The following is a 27624-nucleotide window of genomic DNA, read 5'->3' as shown; positions in this document are numbered from 1 at the left end:
GTGAGAGAAATTCTGCACCCCCCCCATAAAGTCAAAGAACTCTCAGAGTTCCAAATCACACATTCAAAAGAGTGGGAAGAAGAGGTGACGGTGCAAATTGTTTCTCCTTTAAAGCCTTCCTGCCTAGCTGTCAATCATTTCAAAAACCCCTCTACCTCCTACAGTGAGGAACTATGGAGAACCATCTGGAGCCTCTGGTCATGAATGTCCTATGGTAAGGGATGAGAGGATGAGACCATTGCCAAATATATTCCCTGGCATCTGAAAGTGTAAATCCAAAGGAACCAGTTAAGGACTGTTGAATTATCTCAAACCATAAGTCCTTCAGCACTGAGCTAGAGCACATGTCTCTCTCCATGAAGCCAAAGCACACATGCTCAACCCCGTGGGAGATGTCCCAGTTCAGTAGATAGCTGATTATCCTTGTTAAATGCTGATCTCAAGGAGCTGTGTGTGTATGAGTCAGTCATGTCCCTCATTCAGGGTTTTCTTGGCAAAGAGTGGCTTGCTATTTCCTTATCCAAGTAATTTTACAGATGAGGAAACTGAGGCAAATATGATTAAGCTACTTACCCCAGGTAACAAAGTTAATAAGTATCTGAGGTCAGATGTGAACTCAGGAAGATGAGATGTGCTGACTTCAGACACAGTACTCTATCCACTCTACCTCTCAGCTGTTCAAACAAGTATATAGATCAAGGTTACTCCCCAACCATCAAGAAATGTATCCATTATCTCCATGTGATGGTGATGAATAATAGTATACCTTCCTCTGAATCATGTGACCATTTTCCCCAACAAAAGTCTCATTCTTCCTATTGGTTATGTTGCCTAGACTGATATCTAGCCATAAACTTGATATTCACATACAGAAGATTGAGAAGCCCTGCCTCTCATTGGCAGAGGGTAAAGTGAAGGGACCCATTTCAGTTTAGAAGGGCAGGAGAGGGGATGGGTAGGTCTCTATAAGCTGTCTCAAGTTAGCATAGTGACTTTAAGAACCTGCTAAGACACAGAAAGAAAAGAGTTTGGCTGAAAGGGGAGATGTTAGAATGCCACAGATAAACTCGGCCCATTCCCTAATTCTGCCCAGAACTGACTTTGCCATGTGGGTTTCTTTTCAGACACCTCAGGAACACAGCTGAAGCTAGTTTCATGCTTTAGAACAAGATGTCTATCTGATTTTGGTTCATTTAGTAAACTGCTTGCTTCAGTTAAACCAGACAACAAGACATTGAGTAGCTTATTTATCTACTGAGTTCAGAAAGGTCTTTTTATTGTTGCTTTTTTCTCCCTTCTACTTCCAATATATTGTCCTCTCTTGTATTTTTTTTTCTTGAAATGAAAGCATTGTTTTTTTCTTAAAAAAGAATATCATCAAAATTATTCATTTTATTTCTCATGATTCTCTCTGTTTTTCATCATAAACTCTTATCCTTAGATCTAACAGATACAATTTCCCATGTTCCCCTAATCTATTTACAATACCACAATTTATGTCTTTATCCATCTTGATGTTAACTTGGTACACAGTGTTAGGTGTTCATCTATATCTAGTTTCTTAGAAACATTTTTGTTTCCTAGGCAATTTTTGTCAAATGGTAAACCTTTACTTCAAGAGCTTGGATTCTGGAGTTTATCCAACACTAGATTATTGTGGTCATTTTCTAATATGTACTGTGTGCCCAGTCTACTCCACTGATCTACTACTCTGTTTCTTATCCTGTACCAGACTGTTTTGATTATTACTACTTTGTAATAATTTGAAACCTGGTATTGCTAGGCCATCTTACCTCACCTTTTTTTCTCATTGATTCCCTTGATATTTTTGACATTTGATTCTTCCAGATGAATTTTATTATTTTGTCTACCTCTACAAACAGCATTTTTGTTGTTTGGTATGGCACAGAATAAATTTATTAGGTGGAGCCAAGATGGTGGAGTAAAAGAAAGAACTTGCTTAAATTCCCTCACCATCCACCTCCAATGCCTGTAAAATAGAACTCTAAACAAATTTTAGAGCTACAGAACCCACAAAGTGACAGAAAGAAACAAACTCCTTCAGAAGGCAGCCCAGCAGGCCTACAGGAAGGGCCTAGAGCATGGGGATGTGGGCTGAGCAGTCCCACATGAACCCCGTGGGCCCAGTTGCAGGGTGGTCTGCAGCAGAAACCCAGACTTGCGAGCACAGACTTCAGGAGAATGATTCACCAGGAGCTCTGACAGTTTCCACATTTCTCAACCCATAAATGACAAAAAGAAAGTAAAAGGTCAGTCAAGAACTCTGTTGGAACTGGGTGACAGGAGAGCATGGTCCAGCCCCTGCCCCCTGGGCAAGAGGTAGGCTGCAGCATAATAGCTGCAGTTGCTGCTGTATGGCTACCTCCAGAGCTCCTGGCCAAAGATTGTAAGGGGACCAAGCAAACATCCAGAGGGTAATTGCTCTCACTTTGACCTGCTTGGATCTGGGTCTTGGGGAGGTGACCCTGGAAAGTGTGGCCAGTGAGCTAGAGTCTGCAGTGACGGTAGAGAGGACACCCTCCTCATAGCTGTGACAACCGCAAGAACACCAGTAATTTGGTGCACAGCTCTCTCCACTCTGGAAGAAGAGTTCTACCATGACAAAGAGCTCAAAAGTCAAGTAATTGGCTGGCAAGATGAGCAAGCAGAAGAAGTGCAATCACACCATAGAATCCTTTATTGGGGACAAAAAAGATCAAAACATGGAAGCAGAAGAAGATAACAAAGTCTAAATCCCTGCATCAAAAGCTTCCAAGAAAAAAATATGAATTGGTTACAGGCCATGGAGCAGCTCAAGAAGGATTTTGAAAATCAAGTAAGAAAAGAGGAGAAAAAATTGGGAAGAGAAATAAGAATGATAAAAGAAAATCATGAAAAGTTCATCAACAGCCTGCTAAAGAAGACCCCAAAAATACTGATGTAAATAACACATTAAAAATAGACTAATTCAAATGGCAAAAGAGGCCCAAAAAGCCAATGAGGAGAAGAATGCCTTAAAAAAGCAGATTTGTCCAGAAGGAAGACGAATTTCAAAAACTCACTAAAGAGCATAATTCCTTAAAAATTAGATTGGATAGGGGCAGCTAGGTGGCACAGTGAGTAAGAATGCCAGCCCTGGAATTGGGAAGAACCGGGATCTTTTGTGGCCTCAGATACTTAACACCCACACACAAAAAAAAACCTGGCCATATAACCTTGGGCAAGTTACTTAACCCCAATAGATTAAAAAATAAAATAAACTGGAGAAAATGTAAGCTAATGACAATATGAGAAATCAAGATACTCTTAAACAGATACAACCAAATAAAAAAAAATAGAAGGCAATGCATAATATCTCATTGGAAAAACCACTGACCTGGAAAAATAGATCCAGGAGAGATTATTTTAAAATTATCAGACTACCTGAAAGCCACGTTAAAAAAAAAAAGCCTTAGAAGTCATCCTTCAAGAAAATTATCAAACAAAATTGCCCTGATATTCTAGAACCAGAGGGCAAAATAAAAATTCAGAGAATTCACCAATCACCTCTTGGAAAACGATCCCAAAAAGAAAACTCCTAGGAATATTATAGCCAAATTCAAGAGTTCTCAGATTAAGGGGAAAATATTAAAAGAGATCAGGAAGAAACAATTTGTGTATTGTGGAAACACAATCAGGATATCAGAATATCTAGCAGCTTCAACACTAAGTGACTGAAGGGCTTGGAATATGATATTCCAGAGATCAAAAGAGGTAGGATTAAAACCAAGAATCACCTACCCAGCAAAACTGAATATAATGTTTCAGGGGAAAATATGGTCATTCAATGAAATACAGGACTATCAAAAGTATTTTTCATGAAAAGACCATATCTGGACGATAATTTTCACTTTCAAATACAAGAAACAAGAGAAGCATGAGAATGTAAACAAGAAAAAGAAAACATAGGGAGCTTATTAAATTTGAACCATTTACATACCTACATGGAAGATTATAATTGTAACTCATGAGACTTTATTCAGTATGAGGGTATTTGGGAAAATGTGTGTGTGTGTGTATACACACACATATGTATCCATATATATACACATATACATATATATATAGGAGGGTATATGTTTGTATAAATATATATATATATATGAATGTGTGTATATGTGCATACATATATACATAGAGTTCACAGGATCAATTGAATAGGAAGGGACTATATCTAAAAAATAAAATTAAGATGTAAGAGAGGAATATAATGGGAGAAGGAGACAGGAAGAGAGAGATTAGGGTAAATTATCCCATATAAAAGAGTCAAGAGAAAACTGTTACAATGAAGGGGAAGAGCAGGAAATTAAAAGGGAATGGGTCAACCTTATTCTTATTGAAATTGGCTAGAGGGAATAACATACCCACTCAATTGGCTATCTTACTGCACAGGAAAGTAGAGGGGAGGGAATAAGAGGGGGTATGATAGAAGGGAGGACAGTTTGGGGGAGAGAGTAATTAGAAGCAAACACTTTTGAAAAGTGACAGGGTCAAAGGAGAAAATAGGATAAGTGGGGGCCAGGATAGGATGGAGGGAAATATAGTTAGTCTTTCACAATAATACTTCTACTGAAACATTTTGTGTAACTACACATGTACAAACTATATTGAATTGCTTGACTTCCCAGTGGGGGTGTATAATGCCAAGCAAAGGCAATTTCCCAAAGTTCAAAATACCAGCATAGCTGCTCTCCATTTTATTCAGTGACAAATTAACAACATAGAAAATCAAAATATAGCATAATTCAAAATACAGCATTCACCAAGTGTAATTCAATAATCTCCAAGTACTACTCTACCCCTGGATATTACATCCATTTATTCAATCACAAAGCCCCTCTTCTCAGATGGAGATTAGTTTCTAAATCATAAATAAAGTACATTCATTTGTTCAATCACAGAGCACAAAACAGTCAAAAGTTTCCCACCCTTAGAAAACAACTGAATAGGCCATACACCCAAAATTGATAACAAGCTTAAGCACAGAATTTAATACCCAAAGAGAGGTCTTTTCTTCATCTTGACCCTAGGCAAGTTCTCAGCAATCTTTGTTCCTGGGGAGACAAAGCTTAGCAAGGCCACAAGATACATTGCTAGTGTCCTCATTAATTCATTCTCTGTCTGCAGAACAGTTCTAGGACCCCTGAAAACATTAGCAAAACCCTCTTCCAGGATTTCTGTAAACATACAACAAGAAAATCCTTCTTCAGGGTTTCTGAACCAACAGCAAGGTTTCAGGACCTCTGCAACAACAGCATTGGCCTTCACCAGTGGGCAAATTCACTCTCTCTCTGCACAACAGTCTCAGGAGCTCTGAACCAACAGCAAGGTTCCAGAACCTCTGCAACAACAGCACTGTCCTTCACCAGTGGACACAATTCACTCTCTATCTGCAGAACAGTCTCAGGAACTCTGAACCGACAGCAAGGTTCCAGAGCCTCTGCAACAACAGGATTGTCCTTCACCAGTGGATGTATCTGGCAAAACAACATCAAAACAGACAAAGTACCAGCATGTCTTTGACCAGCATGTTACTTGACAAAGTAACAGCTATGTCTCCTCAGTCCTTGGAAGCTCTGGGTGGCAGCTCTCAAAAGTGCTGGGCGGTTCAAACTGGCCTTCAGCAATCCTCTGTGTCTCTCTGCCTCCATGATGCTGCTTCCAAAAAATTCTTCTGCCTCTCTCTCTGCTTGTATCTCTCTAAATTCACATCATCAGCTCCTCCCACTTCAGCCCTCTCTTTTCATGTCATCCCACAAGTGGGATTCACAAGCTCTGGGTTTGAACACAATCAATCTGAAAACCAAGCCAATACAGGGGGATCTTTAAATTCAATCACCATTAAAGGGTGGTTAGAGAGGGAAGAAGGGAAAGACATTGTTTTTTACATGCAACTGGCAAATAAGATATACAGGCACTGGGGTCTAGAAATCCATCTTGCCTTATTTGAAAGTTAGAGGGAGTGGGAGAGGATATAAGAGAGAAGGGATTGGGGAAAGTAGTATTCAGCATACTTTCTATCTTGGGGTGGGGATGGGGGAAAGACAGTGTGAAAATTTGCAACTCAAAATCTTGTGGAAAGCATGTTGAAAATTAAAACTAAATAAATAAAAGATCAAAAAAGGAAAATAAAAAAATGAAAACATTTTTTTAAAAGAAAAAATTAATTAACTTGGGTGGAATTGTCATTTTTATAACATTGGTTCGGCCTATCTATGACCAATTATTGTTTCTTCAATTGCTTAAATATAACTTTATTTGTCAGAATAGTGTTTTATAAGTATATTCATCTAGTCCCTTGGTTTGTCTTTTGAAGTAGTCTCACAAGCATTTTATATTGTCTGAATTCATTTTAAATGGAATTTCTATTTTGATCTCTTCATGCTGGGTTTTGTTGGTAGTATGTCAAAATGCTTATGATTTATGTGGGTTTCTTTTATATCTTGCCACTATGAAGAAGCTATTACTTGTATCAACTAGTATTTTAGTTGAGTTCCTTTATTTTAGTTCACCAAGTTTGCCATTCTATAAGTTGTAAAGAGTGAAAGCTGTGTTTCCTCATTTCCTATTTTGATTTCTCTTGGCTTATTGCAATAGTGAGCATTTATGGTATAAGAGCAAATATAGTCAACATAAAGGACATCCTCACTTCACTCCTGATGATACTGGGAAGACTTCAATTTTATTGCCATTACATTACAAGCAATTTTTGCTTTTGGTTTTAAATTGTTTCAACATATCATTTTGGTATCTCTTTCAGGGGGTGATTGGTAGCTTGATTCAATTTCTATTTTGCCCTATCGTTCTAGGATATTGGAGTAGTTTTCCTTGATATTTTCTCAAAATATGATGTCTAGGATGTTTGTTGTTGTTGATGTTGTTTTTCATGGCTTTCAGGTCATCCAACAATTTTTAAATCATCTCTCCTTAATCTATTTTCCAGGTAATTTTCTTCTTCTTTTTTTCATTTTGAGTTTATTTTCCTATTCTTTGATGTATCACAGAGCCATTAGTTTCCACTAACCTAATTCTAATTTTTGAGGAGTTATTTTCATCAGAGAATTTCTGTACCTCTTTTTCCATTTGGCCATTTCTGTTTTTTTAAGATGTTATTTTCTTTACTAATTTTTGTACCTCTTCTGCCAAGCTGTCAATTGCCGTTTCATAATTTTCTTCCTTTGCTTTTATTTCTTTGCTTATTTTTTCCTCTACCACAGTTATTTGATTTTGATTTTTTTAAATCTCTTCCAGGAATTCCTGCAAGGTTTGTGTCCAATTCCCACCCTACCCCCCTTTGAGTTTTGCTTGTAGCTGTTTTGAATTTATTGTCTTCTTCTGATTTTTTGTCTGTATCTTCTCCATCATCATAGTAGTTTTTTTTCTCATTTCATCATCTTTCCATGCTATTTCTTGATTTTGAACTGTATGTAAAAATTGGGCTCTGCTTCCCAGTTCTGAGGGATATGGGGCACTGTTTCAGGCTTGGGAACCTTTTCTAGTATCCACATTCTTGTGTTTTTGTAGATAGTTCAGGGTGTTTGGAAGTTTGGGGGGATTTCAAAGTGATAAGATCAGAAGTGGTGGGGGTACAGCTCTCCTGGTCTGTATTGTAGACCTTATCTAGGAAGGAACCCTGATCTCTTGGGATCACAATTGATACTGCTCTTTAGGGCCCCTGTTCTCTTGGTACCTAGAATAATTCTGTTCTTCAGGGTTCCTGATCCTTTGGGACTAGAAGTAATAATGATCCTCAGGACCCCTGCTTCCTTGGGATTAGAAATGATACTATTCCCTTGTGATCAAAAACAATACTGTTCCTCATGCCCCCTGCTCCCTCTTTACTGAAAAGATTCCCCTCCTCCATTGAATAATGACCCAGAAGTCAATATAGGCAATGGAGTTGCCAAATAACATCTGGCCCTCTGTTCATTGCCAGAACAGAGATGCCTTATAGTCTTTTCTGAGCAGTGGCTAGTTCCTCTTATCCTCTCTGGCTCGAGAGCTCTCAAAGCTGTTGTTGGTTTTGTCACTACCAAGCAGTCATGACATTGGTGTTTCATCCATATGGGCAACCTTCACCCACATGTCACAATTCTTTCTTTCTGACGTGCTAATTTGTCTTGGACAAGAAGAATTTCTCACTCTGATCAGTCACTTGTATCATATAAACAGCTAACCTTTTCAAATCATACATTTCTGAAATGAATCCTTTACAATATGTATCATGCATAATTCTTTGTACTGATTTGATAGCAAAGAAGCAACATTACGTTTCTTTGCATTGCTATTTGGGTGGCTCTCAACTATGTCCAGTCTTCAGAGACTACAATGGTCTAAGAGTCAAAGCTGTATAGCATCAGAGGAGAAAATACTGATCTTAGAAAAATTTTCAGGGGCACCCAGGTGGTTCAGCGAGTAAGAGCACTGGCCCCAGTGTCGGGATGACCTGGGGATCAAATCTGGGTTCAGATACTTAGCATCACATCCAGAAATAACTGGCTGTGTAACCTTGAGCAAGCTACTTAACCCCAATTGCTTATTTAAAAAAAATAAGAAAGAAAAAGAAAAATTTTCCTTTGTTTCTGAAAGAAACTTGAGACCCTTAAAAATTTTGAGCAATTTCCCCAAAGCAATTTAACCCATCTCCTTTTTCCTATTAAATTTTCTATTTGCATCTCTTTCTACATTTGAATTTTCTCTACAGATGTGTGTTGGTGTAACAACTAAATTGTCAATCTGTCCAGTTACATTTCACATTTTCTGAAGGGTTGCCATTTTTCATCCACTCCAACAACTTCCTTTGTGTAATGTTATACTAAATTCTTTGGAAATATTATTTGTATTATTTAATATTTGATACTCATTGGTGTTCTTGGGCTTGATTTAAGTAGCAAATAATATGCTTAAGTAGGGGGATTATCAGGGACATTTCCATGAACAGAGGGTCGCTCCTCCATTTGGATTTTGAATTGTTCATTCTCCACAAATGTTGTGGAACCTTCAGGGTAAATAGGTTTTCATATTTATACTTTACTTGATACCACTGATAAAATGATTCTGACTCTACAGCTTTCGATGGTAGACATGCCTAAAACCTTAGTTATAACCCCATTGCAGTTTATGGAATATTCAGGGAGGAAAAGAACTTCTAGTATGAGGACTCACTAAGCCCTTTTCAGAGCTTTTAATAATGGTGTCTATCTTCACTCAACTCCTATCTATGAGTCCAAGAAGTTAAAACATGTGTAACAGTTAATCTCCAGAAAAAAATCTTGAGAGATAAGCTAAAGTAGCGTGAGGGCAATCAATAGACCTCAAACGCATCAATGAGTTGGAGGATGTCTACCCAGAGAATTTGAAGTCTTCCCCTTTGGAATGGGCAGATGAGAACAATTTCTTTCAAGGGCCATGAAGATGGCTGACGTAGGTGCTATGGAGTGTTTAAAGTTTGGTTAGTCCTTAAAGACAGCAAGGTGATCCACTGAAGACACCTGGGCCATACCTAGTCATCTTGACTTTTGTAGTGTCACTGGACTTCTGTGACTCAGGAAGAGAGTGAGGCTGACAATTTTGTATAATTCTGCCTCACTTAAATCCAATTCATTCACAACTCAAAACATTGCTATTATTGTCACTGGTCCTTGAAAATGAAGGACAAATAACACAATCACATTGGATTCTGAGAATCATATAATGATTACATTCTGGTATATACAAATGTGGGTCAAATTTTGGAACAGGTAGATATTTCAGTTTTTTAAATTAATTTTTATGTCTTCTGATAGTTGTTTTCATTACCTGAATATTTACCTATGCCTCATATCTAGTCCTCTCCCAAAAAAAATTTTTAAGAGTAAAAAAGAATATTTTAGGAGTAAAAAAGAAAGTAATTCATCAAAATTTGATCAACAAATTGAAAAATAAAATCTGATGTCATATTCAGCGGTCTGCACTTACAGTCCCTATTATCTGCAAAATATTAAAAGAAGACATCTTTTTCATTTCTTTTCTGAGGTCAATCTTACTGATTGTAATTTTGCAATATACTTATTGTTTTGATTGATTGGTAACTGCTATTATTCTCATTTACAATATTGTACTCACTTAAGATTTTGTTTTTCTGTATCTACTTACTTTACTCTTTATATATTCTTGTAAGACTTCCCATGGTTTTCTATATTCATCATGTTTGTCATTTTTGTAGCATAGTAATATTCCATGGCATTCATGTGTGATCATTTGTTTAGCCATTCTTTGGTAGGCATTTTAACATTCATACTTTGAGGTGTCATAAGACCAAGCTTTTACAAATTTACTTCAGAATCCAAGGTCATGGGATATCATCTGGAAGGCTGCTCCATGAATCAACAAATAAACTCTCTAGATTCTCTTTTAAAATCGCTTTATCATCTTTAGAAGGGGTTGAAATATGAGGTCCCTGAATTCAAATTTGTAAGCCTCTCTGGATACTTACAGACTAGTCTTTAAACAAAAGATAAACAGACCAACACTGGTGCCTCATTGTGACTTTAAATATTTTGTTATTTTATATTTAAAGCTTTTTCTAGTCAGCACCTATGAGAATCAATTGTCATCTGGCCTTGAATTGCTGAATTCCAGTTCACCCATAGCCATGAGCAAACATTACATTTTTTATTATATTATATAATATTATATATAATAAGATTATATATGAATATAATCAATATAATATATAAACGATATATTATATTATACAATAACATAATTAATATAATATATAATAAAATTATATATATATTAATATTATATATTATAAATTACATGGTAGACATCTTTAGAGACATTTTTAAATTAAGGTGAAAATATGAATAAGTTAATGCCACTTTAAAAAATGGTACTATATAAGGATATTGCAATGAATTTCTAAATGTTTAGTTATTGTTTGGTTAGAAAACAAAATTTTAAGTATTCATTGACCCCCTAGAATGTGTTGGATGGAATTGAATGGATTAAAGGGACTCCATAAAACACTAGTGATACCTAATGAGAGTTTTTACTTTATTGGGGAGCTACTAGAATAACTCAAATGAAGAAAGAAATATAATGATAGACTTGTAATTTTAATGCAGGGCATTCGTTCTACTGGCACAGAGCGGCACCCACCCAGTAATTTATAGCCACAGAGGTTTTCTAGGGGCAATTGAAAGTTTAAGTATCTGACTTTGATCGACAGAGACAATGTGAGTTGAAGGGAAGTCTTGAACCCAGGTCTTCTGACTCCTAGGATATCTCTTTAGTGCCACATTGCCTTACACATGGAATAATTAAAGAATTTACAATTTTGACTGCATTCAGTAGCTAAAGTTGGTGAAACAGATCACCACAAGAGTATTAAAGAAGACTTGGTTGAATTTTTCAATGTCTCAAATTTGCAATGCTATAAATTGCAGCCAATGTCATTTCAGAGAGGAATGTTTCCTCCCAGCACCTCCTTATATAATGAGGAAATGAGGCTGAAAGAAGTTTCATGACTTACTTATGGTCATGTATTTAAAACCTGTCAGAGACTGATTTCAAGTTCTTCTTTTGTCTTTTTAAACTGATTATCTGACCTATGCCCCTCAATAAATTAGTTCCTTAATAAATAAATAAATATATATTTAATTGAATTGTCAGTAAGTCAATCAACAAACACATGAATAGCTATCTACGTGTCAGTTGCTGTTCTAAATGTTGGGTATTGAAGAAAGGCAAACAGTCCCCACAGTCAAGTAGCTTATATTATAATGGTACTGGAAACATGTAAATAATATATGGATATTATATAGTCATATATATATATGTCATGTTATTTTGCATATGTCATATTACCTTCTATATACAATGTACTATGTATAGGGGGGAGATAATGTGATATGGTAAAGCACTAGCAGAGAGGGAATATTGAAAGCTCCCATTTATAAGGTAGGACTAAAGTTGAATCTTGAAGGAAGTCCAAGAAAACAAAAGGCAGAGGTAAAGAGAGAGAGGATTCCAGGGTTGTGGAACAGGTTGCAAATGCATGAGTCCTGGAGATTCAGTGTTGAGTGTGAGAAAAGACAAGTAGACCACTATAGCTGGATCATAGATTGCAAAGAGAAATAAAGTATAAGAAGGATGGAAATTTTGGAAGCTATCAAGTTATTAAAAAAAAAAGAACTTTAAATGCCAAGTTAAGGATTTGATGTTTGATCTTGTAAATAATAATGATCCAATGGAATTCACTGGCCAGGAGCATGCCATGACCAAATCTATATATTAGTGTAACTACCTTAGTAGTTCAGTGGACTATGGATTGGAGCAGGGAGAGAATGGAGGTTGAGGGACAAGTTAGAAATTTAGCAGATAAGATATGATGAATGCCTGAAAAATGGGGGCAGCTCTGTAACTGAAGAGAATACACACATACACACACACACACACACACACACACATGCACGCATGCACAATTTGTACAAATAGAAACAAAAAAAATTTGTGAAGGGAATGAATATATGGGATAAGTGAGGTTGCACTGTCAAGTATGGCTGTGAACTCGTGGGTCTAGATGATTTTGAGGATTGTGGTGACCTGGACAGTAATTTCAAAGAGTATATAAATGATTATAATATTTCATTCTGTTTTGGAAATGTGGAGTTTGAATATTTATAGAATAGCCAGTTTGAGATGGCCAAAGGGCAATAGAAATTAAGTGACTGTAGCTCATACATATCTACAGATGTGTGTAGATAATATGCATATACACATATGTATGCATGTATATACATATATATGCCTTGCAGTTAGCGACAAAGTGACAGAATGATGACAATTGGACCAATGGGATCTGATAAATTCATCCAGGGACAATAGTGTGTGTATACATATATGTATGAATGTGCGTGTGTAGAGATAAATACATAGATTGATTCTGATATTTATGATAAAAGCCCAGCAGGGAAGAAGATACTGTTTAGGACCATATTGATCACAGTGGAACAAACAGCTAGAAACAAGAGGGAATGGGATCAAAGATGCATGTGGAAGGCTCAACCTTGGCAAGGAGAAGGGCCATCTCTTCATGCAAGATCACAGTGAAGGAGATAGTGAAGGAAAAGGTCTGAAGTGTCAAAAATAAAGAGGAAGAAGAAGAGGGGGCTTTGGTTGAATTGTCACACCCCCGCCCTCCCAGCATGTAGAACAGTGATTTGCACACAGATTGTATTGATGAATGTAAGTGGGTTTGTATGTGCACATACAAATGTACATTGATAAAGGAAAGACATAGGGAGGATATAAAAGACTTGGCTTATTTGTATTACTTTTTTTCTTTCCTAATTGTACCCACAACATAGATATAGAACAGTGTAAACACATAACAAATGTGTTTTATTGTTGTTGTCATCTTCTCTTTCATTCATTTTCTCCTCTTTTAAAAATTAATTTCTTAGAAGTTCAGCATTAATCATCAATATAAACTATCATTGCTGAGTAACTATATTTACAACAATATATAAATACACAAAATATATTTTCTACTTCATCCTTTAAGCCTACCACAGAATTTTCATTCATTTCCCTCCCCCTCATATATAATCCATGTTCATGTATATTCTATTTGCTTGGTTCTACTTCATTTGCTTTGAATTAATTCTTAAAGGTCTTTCCCGTTTTCTTTGCAAACATTCTACTAGTCCCTCTTAATTATTTTGAGTTTTCCATTACAAAAATGTACTTTAATTTATTTAAGCATTTTCCTATGTTGTTGGACATTTAGTTTCCTTATAAATTTTGGTTTGTTGCTGTGTGTGTGAGCATGAAAATTTTTCATAGCTCTTTGCGATTGTTGTTGTTGCTACATTGCCAGGTAATAACATTTTCAAAGGAAATATTGAGTCAAGGAAAAGTATTATTTTTTGTATTCTCTACTGTGTGCAGTCATTTTGCTCTCCAAAAAGATTCTACAAATTTTCAATTCCACCAGAAATAAAAATACGTGTTTTATCACAAGAATGCCAACATTGCATGTGTTTGCTCTTTATAATTTGTTCCAATTTAATGGGTCTGATGGGATGCCCCAAAGTTTGTTTTCTGTCTCTTTGCTTATTAGTAAGACTGATCATTTTATTTAGGTAATTATGTACAACTTTTTCTTTCTTTTTCTGCAAATTATCTCTCCATAACCTTTATCCATTTAACAATTGGAGACAGAAAGTTACCACTGTGGACTTGACTTCATTTCTCTCTCTGTTTCATTTGGTTGTATAGCCTTCCATGAATTGTGAATAATCACAATCATAATAAATAGGGGACATTACAGTTTTTTAAAAATACATTCATATTGACCCTCACAGTTTTTATTCCTCTTTCCTCTTACAAGCACAAATGCTAACCATTGGGAAATGGGAGAAAGCCAACTTTTGAAATAGAATGAAAAAGATTAATGATCAAAGAGGAAATAGCTCTCTTCTCTTCTCTCCCCTCCTCTTTGCTTTCCTGTCCTGTCTATTCCTCTCCTCGGATTTTCTCTCTCCTCATCCTTCCTGCCTTCTCTCTATCCTTTTCAGTATCCCTTTTCCTCTCCCATCTCCCTCTCCCACTTCTCCCTGCCTTGCACTTCTCTAGCAAATAATTACTTTTAACTTCCCTCATTCAGTAGAGTAAGTATATAGAGTAAGTGAAGCTGATATTAGACATTTGGACAATATAGGACATTTCTACCCAAAACATTGTCTTTGTCTCCCCTTCAAATTATGAAATGCATTGACTACATGGGAGATTTGATAATAACTCAACAACACTTCAGATTGAAATTCATTTTCAAGTGTCTTCATTTAAGTATTACTTAATGAGCACCTGCCCTGGAGTCAGAAGGATCAGAGTTCAAATTTAACCTCAGATACTTACTAGCTGTGTAACCCTGAGCATGTCACTTAACCCTGTATGCCTCAGTTTCCTCATATACAAAATCAGCTGGAGAAAGAAATGGTAAATAGCTCTACCATCTTTGACAAGAAAATCCCAAATGGGGTCACAGTGTCTGACATGACTAATTGACTAGAGATCAACAATCCTGATGAGCAAATTCCCTTCTGCTTTCTGTTCCAAGACCACTCAATGATGCTGAAATGATCCAAAGATTGCTTAAGAGAGTAACAGATTTCTCCATTTTCCCTGTTATTCATGGTTTTTTTTAAAAGAGAGTTACACAAAATCATCAGCTTCACTCTCTCTTCCAGAGTCATGGAAGTTCAGTGGCAGGACAAAAGGCAAGATAACTGCCAGTGGTTTGAGATTCATTGAATTACATCATTATCTTTGATGTCTGACAAGGCTCTAAACACTGCACAGTGGCTGCTTCAGCTGCCTTCATGTCACTTGGGACAAGCTGTTCTCATTCACCCAGTGTGCTGAGGAAGTCTTCACATGCTTAGGGTAGACATCCCCCTAAATTATGAATAAGTTTGAGACCTATTGGTTTAGCCCATCAGATAAGATAGCTTTTTCTTTAATTTTTTGGTCTTTATTAATTTGTTTGTTTACTTTTAGTTTATAAGATTCAGTTCCACAATTCCTTGAGTTTCACATTTTCTCTCCCTCCCCTTCCTCTTCCCCCCCATGGCAGCATACAGTCAAGTATAGGATCTCCAAATACTTTCACATTAGACATTAGGTTATAAAGAAGGATTGTATTGCCAAGATGGTTTTACTGCAGTGTGGCCACCATGCATGTATGCCACAGCTGCTTGGAGTGACAGGTGAGAGGTGGGTGAGCAGGCGATACCAAAGCTTGATAAACAGCACTTAAAAGGGCTCCGCAAGCCCTCACACCAGAGCTGCTAGTCCTCCCTGAATACCACATACACCCCTCCTATCCCTAGATCCCTAAGTAAATATGAAAACATGGCTATCTAGGGCTCCAGGAAGCAACATTTCTCTTTAAGATAAGACTGGTGGCAGCTGATTCACAGTATTGCAAAAATGTGAGTGCAAGAAAAGACTGTAATTCATTTAATAAAATCTACTCAATTCAAAGGTATATGAGTCAAGTGCCTAGAGAGGAGATTGGTGATTAGAAGGTAAAAACAAAACAACAAAAACTTCAACAAACCTAGCATGTGGAAGGTGTGAGATTTGAACTAAGCCTCATTCTATGTCACATGCTTTCAACACTTTACCATGCTGAATTTAATTTGTATGCAAGATCCTAAATGGGCTTTCCCTTAGATGGATGTCGATTTGTTGAAAAAGTAAGGACCACAATAAATTCAATTGAAAAGGTGGTAGAGACTTTCTTCAGAATCTTCCCTTTCTTATCTGATCCTATTATTTTTATAGTATTCTTTAGCCCCCAGAATCCCATACCATAGCACCTTACAAAGGAAGACACTACTAATACTATACTTCTTTCCCTCATTGAAGACCTCCAGTCCCCAAGACCTTGTTCTTTTTTACTTGTTTTTTTTTTAAATTATTTCTCTGTTTTATGTTGTGTCTGGATTTGCAATTTCTTCAGAGTGGAGAGATAACTAGCATAAAAACTGCCCACATTGTTGTATCAGGGCTAAGAAAAACAGAAGACCATGGAGGCTCCCTGCAATTTGTTGTTTATTCATGCGTGATTCTTCATGAGGGTTTTCTTTTTCTTTTTGTTGGAAGGCAATTGGGGTTAAATGACTTGCCCAAAGTCACATGGCTAGTAAGTGTGTCAAGTGTCTGAGACCGAATTTGAACTTAAGTCCTCCTGACTCCAGGGCTGGTGCTCTATTCACTGCACCACCTAGTGCCCCTTGAGGGTTTTCATAACAAAGATACTGGAGTGGTTTGCCATTTCCCTTCTCCTGCTCATTCTACAGATGGAGAACTGGAAGCAAACAGGATTAAATGATTTGTCTGAGGTCACACAACTAGGAAGTATGCCATGTCAAATTTGAACTCATGTCTTCCTGACTTTAGACCTGGCATTCTATACATTGCACCACCTAGCTGCTGCTAATATAGTTTATATTCATAGGGGTTTGAGGGATAGATGTGATTTTGATGTAACACTTGTACTATTATGGAAAATATTAGAAATTTCAAAATAAAATATAGAAAGAAAGTTAAATTCAAAATAACTTCTATGAAAACTGAATAGAAACCATTGAAACCTACTGGCTTTTTTGTGAGGCAATCAGGTTAAGTGACTTGCTCAGGGTCACACAGTTACTAAGGATCAAGTATCTTAGGCCAGATTTGAACTCAGTTCCCACTCACTCTAGGGCCAGTGCTCTATCTGCAGTGCCACCTAGCTTTCACACCTACTGTTTCTTAATAGTTTGTGTGGTTTAGAGAGAAAAGTGCTGGGGTTGGATTCAAAAGAGATATGATTTCCATAAATGGATCTGTCATTAGCTATGTTACCCTTAATAAATCACTGTTCCTCTTTTGGTCTCAGTATCTTTATCGGTAAAATTGATATTGTGTAAATGACAGATATTTATGCTATTGGTTATTGTTAAATATTTTACTTATTTTATGTAAATAGTAAAGTCTCTTCCTTAGTATATGAGTCTTTGTAGGACAGGATCCATTTATGCCAATTTTGTGCAACATACTGTAACCACAGAATTAGGAGAATATTGAAAGTTAGTCAAATGTTCAAATCAGTAAATATTTATTAGGACATTATGCTAGGTACTGTCCAAAGAGAGACAGAATTAAAAAAGAATAATGTGACTACCTGTATCAGCAATGCCATATTCACAATGCCTATGGAGATTACAGATATGCTGATATAATTATCCATCACAAAATACATCATGCTTGTCATATAAGGGAATAAGCTGGAAAATTTATTAAGATACCAAAAGACTGAGTCCCAAAACCAGAAAGTGAAAGCCATCGGAGTAGTTATGACATTGGCACAGGTAGATAAAGTAGAAAGCACCCACATTTTCAAGCCTTTAAAACAGAACAGGCTACCTCAGGCAAAGGTCCTCCTCTCCCCACTCACAGCAACCACCCAGCGTCCTGGAAGAGCGCTCCCAGCAGCTCCGGCCCCTGGCAGTCCTCAGCAGGAGTCCTTAGCAGAAAGTCCTTAGCAGTCCTAACTCAAAAAGGGCTTCGCGCCGCCGCTGCCTCTGCTGCTGCTGCCCCCGCCGTCGCCGCTGTTGCTGCCCCCGCCGTCGCCACCACCGCCAGCCACCGCAGGAACGCTAGCTTGGCTTTCCTTTCTCTGGCTTTTGCTTTCGCTTGCTCCGCCCCTTCCTGCTATGTCAGCACATCCAATGGGGCATGGAAGATCTTTAAATCCCATAACCCTTACACTACCTTCATGGAGATTTCATTCTACTAAATGTGGTGGTGAATAAACAAAATAAAATACATATAGTGTCATGGAAAGAAATTCCACTATTTACAGTTTAGGATACAATTAAGAAAAACAGAAGTTTTATTTCATCCATAGTTGTAAGTGGAGGCATGGAAATGAATTTATTCCTCTATCAAGATGCAAAGTTCCATAGGTTCTTAGGTCATAGCTTTAGAACCAAAAGGGACCTGATAAGATTTTGTTTGTCTTTTGATTTTTGTGACTGAATATCTGGGGTCAATGAAGACAAATGGGGGCTGAGGTGGGGGAAGCAACCAAGCATGATTGCTTTTCTACAATGAAATAGAGGCTTATTAAGTTGTCATCATTTGACTTAAGAAAGGATAAGTCAGTGTTCCTCTTCATATGCCATCACAATACATAAATAAATACACAATAATTTGAGAAGGAAATCTAACAAATGGGGGAGGGATACAGTGATGGGGAAGTTGTATGTCAGAAGTAATAGCTGAGCTGAGCTTAATTCTGATTGTAAGTAGCTTATTCTGTATAAATAGTTTGCCTTCACTCAGCAACTAAAAAAAAAAGAAAATAGTTATCTAGGTGGTTCTAACATCATTAAGTCAACTCAATTCACCTAGCCTCAACAAACATGACCTATTTTCAGTGCACTATGTTAGTCTGGGGATAAGATGATGAAAATGAGAAAGTCTATGTAAGAGTAATGAAATTTGAAGATCCCTTTGTATTGCTAAGCTAAGACGAACTTAGTACCTAGTTTCAAGTTAAGCCTCTGTTAAAGAAACAGAAAGTATGAACCCCTGTTGCTGACTAACAAGAAGGAGCTGAACAGGGAGAAGCCAATACCTATATAAGGAAAAGCACAAGCTGGACAGTCAGATCTTCTTGGGATAAGCATCTGAAGGCAAAGCAGCTGCTGGCTGCTGCCTTTGAGAGAGAGAGAATTTCTCTGAGCTAGAATCTGAAGTCTGGGCTGCTGCTGCTGGACTGGAATTTCTGTTTAGAAAGTGGGTTTGATTTTGAGAATTGAGCTGCTGAAGACTCCTGAGGGCCAGCTGGAGCTGATGGGGATTTCTGAGGGCCAGCCAGAGCCTCCAGAGGAAGCATGATTGTGGTGTCAGTGCTTTCTCTTTGTGTGGCTCTGTTAAATTTTCTCTTCCCAGAAACGAAGACTGTAAAGGTTTTGAGATGGACTGGACACTGAGCTTCAGTGTGGAGTGGGAATTGCATGTAGAGCTGGACAAGGAACTGGGAGCTGTCTGCCTTGAACCCAGGTGACAGTTTGATTGATTCAGGTAAGAGCTACCTGCCTTGAGTCAAGATGATAAAAAAAAGACCTCTCTGTGGATACTGAGTAGTGATTGATAATATTGTAACTTACTTGTGACTGAGGGGTGGATGGCCTGTGCATTTTCCACTACCCTTGAAGAGAGTACTGAGTAGTGATTGATATTTTAACTTAATTTCACCCCCTGAGTGGAGAACTTTGACAATTTTATTTTGTCTCCCTTAAGGAGGCATTGCCTCCTTAAGGATAAGTGAGTTAAGGATTAATGAGGCTCTCCTCCTTAAGACTGATTGAATTAAGGATGATTGAATGATTAAGTTACTAAGTCATTGAGTTACTAAATGGTTGTACGTTATTGAAAACTGTGTGACCACTCTGGTGAAAACTTTGTGGCCATTTTAGTGATAAGTTGTTGAGTTGTGACATGGTGAATGCTGTATTTTTATTTTCTATGATAAGTTGTAACATCTGTAAATGTTTTGTTCTGAGTTGTTATTGAAAAAATAGAGAGTTTGCTATGTTATGCAATCAGAACCTTGAAAGGTGTTCACAGTAGCAGTCCTCTGGAAAACTGCTCATGCTTACACTATTGAGATGATGCAACACACATGCAAACATACCAAGTAGAATATAAGTTATTGGGGGCACTAATAAGTGGAGAGGATGGAAAATCATTTATTAAGGGGCCATCATTTGATCTATGGACAGCTAGGTGGCAAAGTGGAGAGAGCACCATCTTTAGAGTTAGAAAAATCTGAGATCAAATTTGGTCTCAGACACTTACTAGTTATGTGACTCTGGGCAGGTTATTTAGCCTCTATTTGATTCAGTTCCTCATCTATAAAATGGGATAACAATGAAGAAGGAAATGGTAACACATGCCAGTATCTTTGCAGAAAAAAATTAATGAACAAATGTTCAGGGGGTCACATAGAATTGGACAAGACTGAAGAGGTTACCCACTAAGATGGTTAAGGTGGCTCTGGAGTCCCCAAAATACCAACATGCCAGGTCCTGCCAAATGAATTCGTCCCAAGCCTTCTCAGCCAAAGAAAAAGAACATTTATTAAAAATTCACTTTCATTAGACACAAAGTAAGTCTGTGCTAAAAAATTCTACGGTGCTTTCACTATTCTATGGCATTCTATGGTGCTCTCACTCTTCCATGGCTCTTTCACTATCTATGGAGCTCACACATATGGCATTCTATGGCTCTCTCACAGGGCTCTCAATCTTCTATGGCACTTTCACAAACATGAAGACATGATGGGTCATATAAGGAAGGATGTGGGAGGAATCTAGGGGAGAAGTTTAGGGAGGGTCTTCAGGAGGAGTTAATGAGGTCAATGAGTGATTAAAGGTGGGAAGTAAATGGAGGCTACAGACAATGGTGGGCTAGGCCACTTAAAGGGTGGGAAGTCTCATCAAATAGGATGATTCAATCAAGAGTCCAAGGGAGGTTCCCAGAGCCTGTAACTCAAGGTCTCAAGGAGAGTTTGAGGGGGCTCCCAGAACCCATACCTCATCAAAGACTAAATGAACATGCATTGGATTGATAACTTCAAAGAAAGTAAGAATTTCCATAGGCAAAGATGAGAAGGGAGAATATTCCAGGCAGAGATCAGAGCTTATCAGACAGTTAATAAACATTATGTGCCTATTATGGATCAGGTATTGTTCTAAACTCTGGAATGCTTACATGAAAAGGCATGAAGGTGGGAGATGGGATGCCATATATGAGGATCATGAGGTAAGCCAGAATAGTTAAATATATATATATATATAAAACATGAGAGGGAGTACTGTGGAATCAGTTAGCAAAGAGAGGTTGGAGCCAGATGTTACAGGTTTTATGTGCTAAAATGAGGAACCTTATTGAGTAAGCTGCTGACATGGTTACATTTGTGCTTTATGATTATCAGTTTGTTAGATGTGTTCCTACTGGATGGAAGAGGGGAGAGATCCCAAGCCCGAAAACCAATTACCAGACTACTGAAATAGTCCAGACAAATGTAATGACAACAAATGATGGTTATCACTTCTGCGGTAGAGAGGAGGATGAAATGTTGCTAAGTTAACTCAGATATTTGAGGTTTTAGTGATTAAGAAGACTTGCCAATTAATTAGATATTAAATGATTGGTAGAATGAAGAGTTAAAAATGACTCCAAGGTTGAGAACTTTAGTGATGGAATGATGGGAATGATCTAGAAAATCAAGGTCAAAGGAAATTATGAGGCGGAGGTAGTTGGGGGGAAAAGAATAAGTGAAATTTTGGAACCATTGAATTGAGAATACTACAGAATATCCATAAGGAGATGTCCAGGAGACACTGGCTGATTCGGGAATAAGCATAGGAGAGGAATGAGAAAGTTGGACATATAGAATTGGGAAATGTCTGTATATGGATGATAATTATACTCTTGGGGCAGAACATTAGGAGAAAAAAAAGAAAATCTGTCCTTTTCATTATTAAAGCAAGCAGCAGCCTATGTACATGATGTAAAATTAGTGAGGGATACGTGTCTCTGGGAGTTAGATGTTGTTTCTTTTTCCAGTTATTTGATCGAGTGAAATGAAATGAAATTTCACTTTTACCTGCTTGATATTTGCTTTCTATGTCTCAATCCCATGAGATCTTTTAACAGAGTTAATTAATTTTTTTGAAGAAATTGTTCAAGCTTAAGCTCCTGTGAATTCTGATACCCAGAGTCCCTTGAACTCTGACACAAGCAGAGACTGAAGAAATAGGGCTAATTTTGGAACATGTTACAAAGGTCATGGTTGTGACTCACCTTATGCCCCAGAGTCCTTGGGACCTAGACTTTTGTTTATGCTCTAAGGAAAACTTATAGTGTAACCCAGTGCAAAAGTCTCTCTCTAAGAACTAACACAGCACAGAAGAATGAAAATGTAAACCCAAAAGGAAACTCACATAAAAATAACTAGATTCTTTGGAGCTGCCCTGTCCTGACAGAATGAGATTTCTTCCAGCTTTCCTGGCCACCATATTAAGAATGCTTTCAGCTTTGAATCCACTGAAGAACTTCTTTAAGAAACAATGTCCCATCTAACCCAGGGGGAGGAGCCAAGATGGAAGAATAAAAACAAGATATCCACATGGCACCAGCTTCCACACCTCCAGTACATCTAAAAAAAATGACTCTAAACAAATTTTAGAGCTATAGAACTCACAAAGTGACAGAGAAACAAATCTCCTGAATAAGGTAGCCCAGCAGGCCAACAAGAACGGTCTATTGCATCAGTCTGGGAAGCACACACTATCACACGTGAGCCTTGATTCTGGCCATGGGGTGGCCTTGACCAGTGGCTGCCAGAGCAGACTTCAGGAGAGTGAATCACCAGCAGTTTTAGCAGTTTCCTCCTTATAGCTCCAGCAGCTTCAAAAAACCCCAACAATTTGGGACATAGCTCTCTGCTATGTGGAAGCAGAGTTCTACCATGGCAAAGAGCTCAAAAGCCAAGTAATTGACTGGCAATATGAGCAAGCAGAGGAAGCACAAACAAACCATAGAATCCTTTTTTTGGGACAAAAAGGATAAACGCATGGAATGGGAGTAAGACAACAAAGTCAGAACTCCTGCATCAAAAGCTTCCAAGAAAAATATGAATTGCTTACAGGCCATGGAGGAGGTCAAGAAGGATTTTGAAAATCAAGAAAGAGAAGTGGAGAAAAAATTAAGAAGAGAAATGAGAATGATGCAAGAAAATCATGAAAAACAAGTCAATAGTCTGCTAAAGGAGATCCAAAAAATACTGAAGAAAATAACACCTTAAAAAACAGACTGACTCAAATGGCAAAAGAGGACCAAAAAGCCAATGAGGAGAAGAATGCCTTAAAAAGCTGAATTGCCCAGATGGAAAGGGAATTTCAAAAACTCACTGAAAAGAATAATTCCTTCGAAATTGGATTAGAGCAAAGGGAAGCTAATGACTTCATGAGGGATCAAGATACTATAAAACAGATCCAAACAAATGAAAAAAAAGAAGGCAATGTGAAGTATCTCACTGGAAAAAACACTGACCTGGAAAAATAGATACAGGAGAGATAATTTAAAAATTATTGGACTACCTGAAAGCCATGATCAAAAAAAGACACTATACAACATCTTTCAAGAAAAATATCAAGCAAAATTGCCCTGATATTCTAGAACCAGAGGGCAAAATAAAAATTCGAAGAATTCACCCCTTGCCTCTTGAAAAAGATCCCAAAAAGAAAACTCCTAGGAATATCATAGCCAAATTCCAGAGTTTCCATGTCAAGGAAAAAATATGGCAAGCAGTCAGGAAGAAAAAATTTGAGTATTGTGGAAACACAATCAGGATCACACAAGATTTAGCAGCTTCCACGTGAAGGGATCAAAGGTCTTGGAATAGGATATTCTAGAGATCAAAGGAGCTAGGACTAAAACCAAGAATCACCTAACCAGCAAAACTGAGTATAATACTTCAGGGGAAAATATGGTCATTCAGTTAAATAGAGAATTTTCACACATTCTTCATTTAAAAACCAGAGCTGAAACAAAAATTTACCTTTCAAATATAAGAAGCAAGAGAAACATGAGAAAGTAAATAGGAAAAAAGAAATCATAAGGAACTTATTAAAGTTGAACTATTTATATTTCCTCATGGAAAAATGATAATATTAACTCATAAGACTTTTCTCAGTATGAGGATAGTTGAAGGGAATATATATATATATATATATATATACATATACACATATACACACATACACATATATACATACACATATTTGTATATTTATATATACATATGTATATGTATGTATTGGAGAGTATATGTGTATATAAATATATATGTGAGTGTGTGCATATGTCTGTACATTTATACATAGACAGAAGGCATAAGATGAGTTGAATATGAGGGGATGATATCTAAAAATTAAAATTAAGAGGTGAGAGCAGAATATATTGGGAGAAGGAAAGGAGAGAGAGATTAGTGGAAATTATCTCATGTAAAAAAGGTAAGAGAACACTTTTACAATGGAGGAGAAGAGCAGGAAGATGAAAGGAAATGGGTCAACCTTACTCTCATTGAATTTAGCTTAAGGAGGGAATAATATACATACTCAATAGGGTATTTTACCCTACAGGAAAATATGAGGGAAGGGGATAAGAGGGGGTATGATAGAAGTGAGGGCAGATTGAGGGAGAGGGTAGTTGGGGGGGTGGGATAGGATGGAGGGAATTATAGTTAGTCTTTCACAATATAACTACTGTGGAAATGTTTTGCATCACTATACGTGTACAGCCTATATTTAATTGCTTATATTCCCAGTGTGAGTGGATGAGGAAGGAAGAAGGGAAAAAATCTGGAACTCAAAGTTTTAAAAACGAATGTTTTAAAAATTCATTTTTACGTGCAAATGGGAAATAAGATATATAGGCCCTGGGGCATAAAAATCTGTCTTGCCCTACTAGAAAATTGGGGGGGAGGTGAGGGAGGATATAAAAGAGAATCAATTGGGCATAGAGTATTCAGTAGGCTTGCTATTTTGGGATGGAGGAAGGGGAAAGATGGGGAGAAAAATGTGTAACTCAAAATCTTGTGCAAATCAATGTTGCAAAGTTAAAACAAATAAATAAATTAATTAAAAAAAAGAAACAATGACCCATTGACATGATATCTTTCCCCTTTGTTTTACCCCCAAATCTAGTCAAAGAGTAGCCAAGTGTTTGGCATATGGTCAGAGCAAAAATCAATCCTTATTGAATCAAATTCATTTGAGTGAGTAAAAGTTGTCTTCTATAGGTAGTTATTCATGTGGAGCCAAGATTGGGGAAAAAAGTCAGGGATTTGCCTGAGCTCCACCCCCAAACCTCTCCCACCATTAAAAAAAAATTCATCATAATTACTTCTGACATGTCAGAATAAAAAAAAAAAAGGATGGAATCAAACAATTTTCCAGCCCAAGACAACTTAGAAGGTTGGCAAGAAAGGTCTGTTGCAACAGAATGATAGTGGACAAAAGTTGAATGCAGGCCCTACCTCAACAAACCAGCAGTAGGCCTTGGGAATGATGCAATTGGTATCAGCAGTGGTGGTTTCCTGACTTCTGAGCCCCCAGATGGTAAGGAGACCAGACAACTAGTAAGAAGGAGATTACAGATATCCTTTTGCAAGTACCCAGAGAAGGACTCTGTTGTATTAACTATGTTGGATCTGGGTCTTAGCCCTGAGTGTCAGTCCCAGGGTGAGGAGGAGTGCCAAAAGTTGGTATTGCAGGGGAGTTGGGACTCTGGTCACAGGACGAGGGTGGAAAAGAGTGCTTGTGGTTGCTCACAGACTAGAGCACAAGTCAATAAAGGAGCAAATATACCTCTTCCTAGCTCATACTGTCACAGAATAACTTATGGGTCCTAAGAATCATTTCAGAAAAAAAAGCTGCACAAAAACCTCACTTTTGCTAGGTAGGAGATTCTTGATTATAATTCTCATTTTTAGGGGAGTTCTCCATCCACTGCAGAAGCAGAGCCCCACTTTAACATAGTATCCTAAGTCAAGAAATAATCTGCAAAAAATGAGCAAGCAGGAGAAAAATATCCTCAGTATAGAAAGATACTATGATGATAGGGAAGGTCAAAAGGCAAATTCAAAAAGACAATAAAGTTAAAATTGCTTCATCCAAAGCCTCTGAAAATTATGTGAACTGCTCTCAGGACATGGAAGAACTCAAAAAGGATTTTAAAATAAAGTAACAGCAATGGAGGAAAATTTGAGAAGAGAAATAAGAGTGATGCAATAAGATCATGGGGGAAAAAAAGAGTCAACAGATTGGTAAAGCAGGAATAAAAACTAATGAAGAAAATATCACCTTAATAAATGTACAGGCCAAATGTTAAAAGTGGCACAGACATCCAATGAAGAAAAGAATGCTTTGAAAAACAGAATTTGCCAAATGTGAAAAAAAATAGCTTCACAAAAATTCACCAAAAAGAACTTTAAAAATGAATTGACCAAATGGGAAAGAAAATACAAAAAATCATTGAAGAAAAAAGCTCCTTAAAAAGTAGAATTAGCCAAGTGGAAAATGGTGGTTCAAAAGCTCACTGAAGAAAAGAATTGCTTAAAAAATAGGATTGGGAAAGTGAAAGCTAATGACTTTATAAGATGTCAAGGAATATAGAAACAAAATGAAAATGTTGAAAAAAACATAGAAGAAAATGTGAAATGACTCAATTGAAGAAAAACTAGCATGGAAAATAATTTCAGGAGAGATAGGAGACTACCCAAAAGCCATTATCAAAAGATAAAAGAACCTAGATATAATTTTTCAAGAAATTATCAAGGGAAACTCCCCTGATATTCTAGGATGAAGAGGGAAAATAGAAATTTTGAAAACAAAATCACTGATCACATCTTCAAAGGGATCCCAAAATGAAAGTTCCCAGTAATTGTATAGTCAAATTCTAGAGCTTTCAGGTCAATGAGAAATGACTGCAAGCTGTCAAAAAGAAACAACCCAAATATTATGGACCCACAGCCACGATAATTCAAAATATGGCACTTTCAATGTTAAAGGATTGGAGGCTCAGTATATAATATTCTAGAGGGCAAAAGAACTAAAATTATAATCAAGAATCTCCTACCTAGCAAAAGTGAGTACAATACTACAGGAAAAAAAAAAGAGTATTCAATGAAACAGAAGACTTTCAAGCATTCCTTTCGAGAAAACCTGAACTTAATGGAAAATTTTACTTTCAAATTGAAGACTCAAGGGAAGCATAAACAGGCAAACAGCAAAGAGTAATCATAAGGGGTTCAATAAGGTTAAAATGTTTACATTCCTACGTGGGAAAATGATACTTGTAACTCCAAAAAACTTTCAGGTAGTTAGAAGGCATATAGATTAGATAGATAGATAGATAGATGGATAGATAGATAGATAGATAGATAGATAGATAGATAGATAGATAGAT

Source organism: Petaurus breviceps, unplaced genomic scaffold, assembly GCF_028583685.1.
Source record: "Petaurus breviceps papuanus isolate PSGF00001 unplaced genomic scaffold, PetGlider_PUasm1.0 188, whole genome shotgun sequence".
Lineage (NCBI taxonomy): Eukaryota > Metazoa > Chordata > Mammalia > Diprotodontia > Petauridae > Petaurus > Petaurus breviceps.
Note: the sequence above shows the minus strand (reverse complement) of the source record.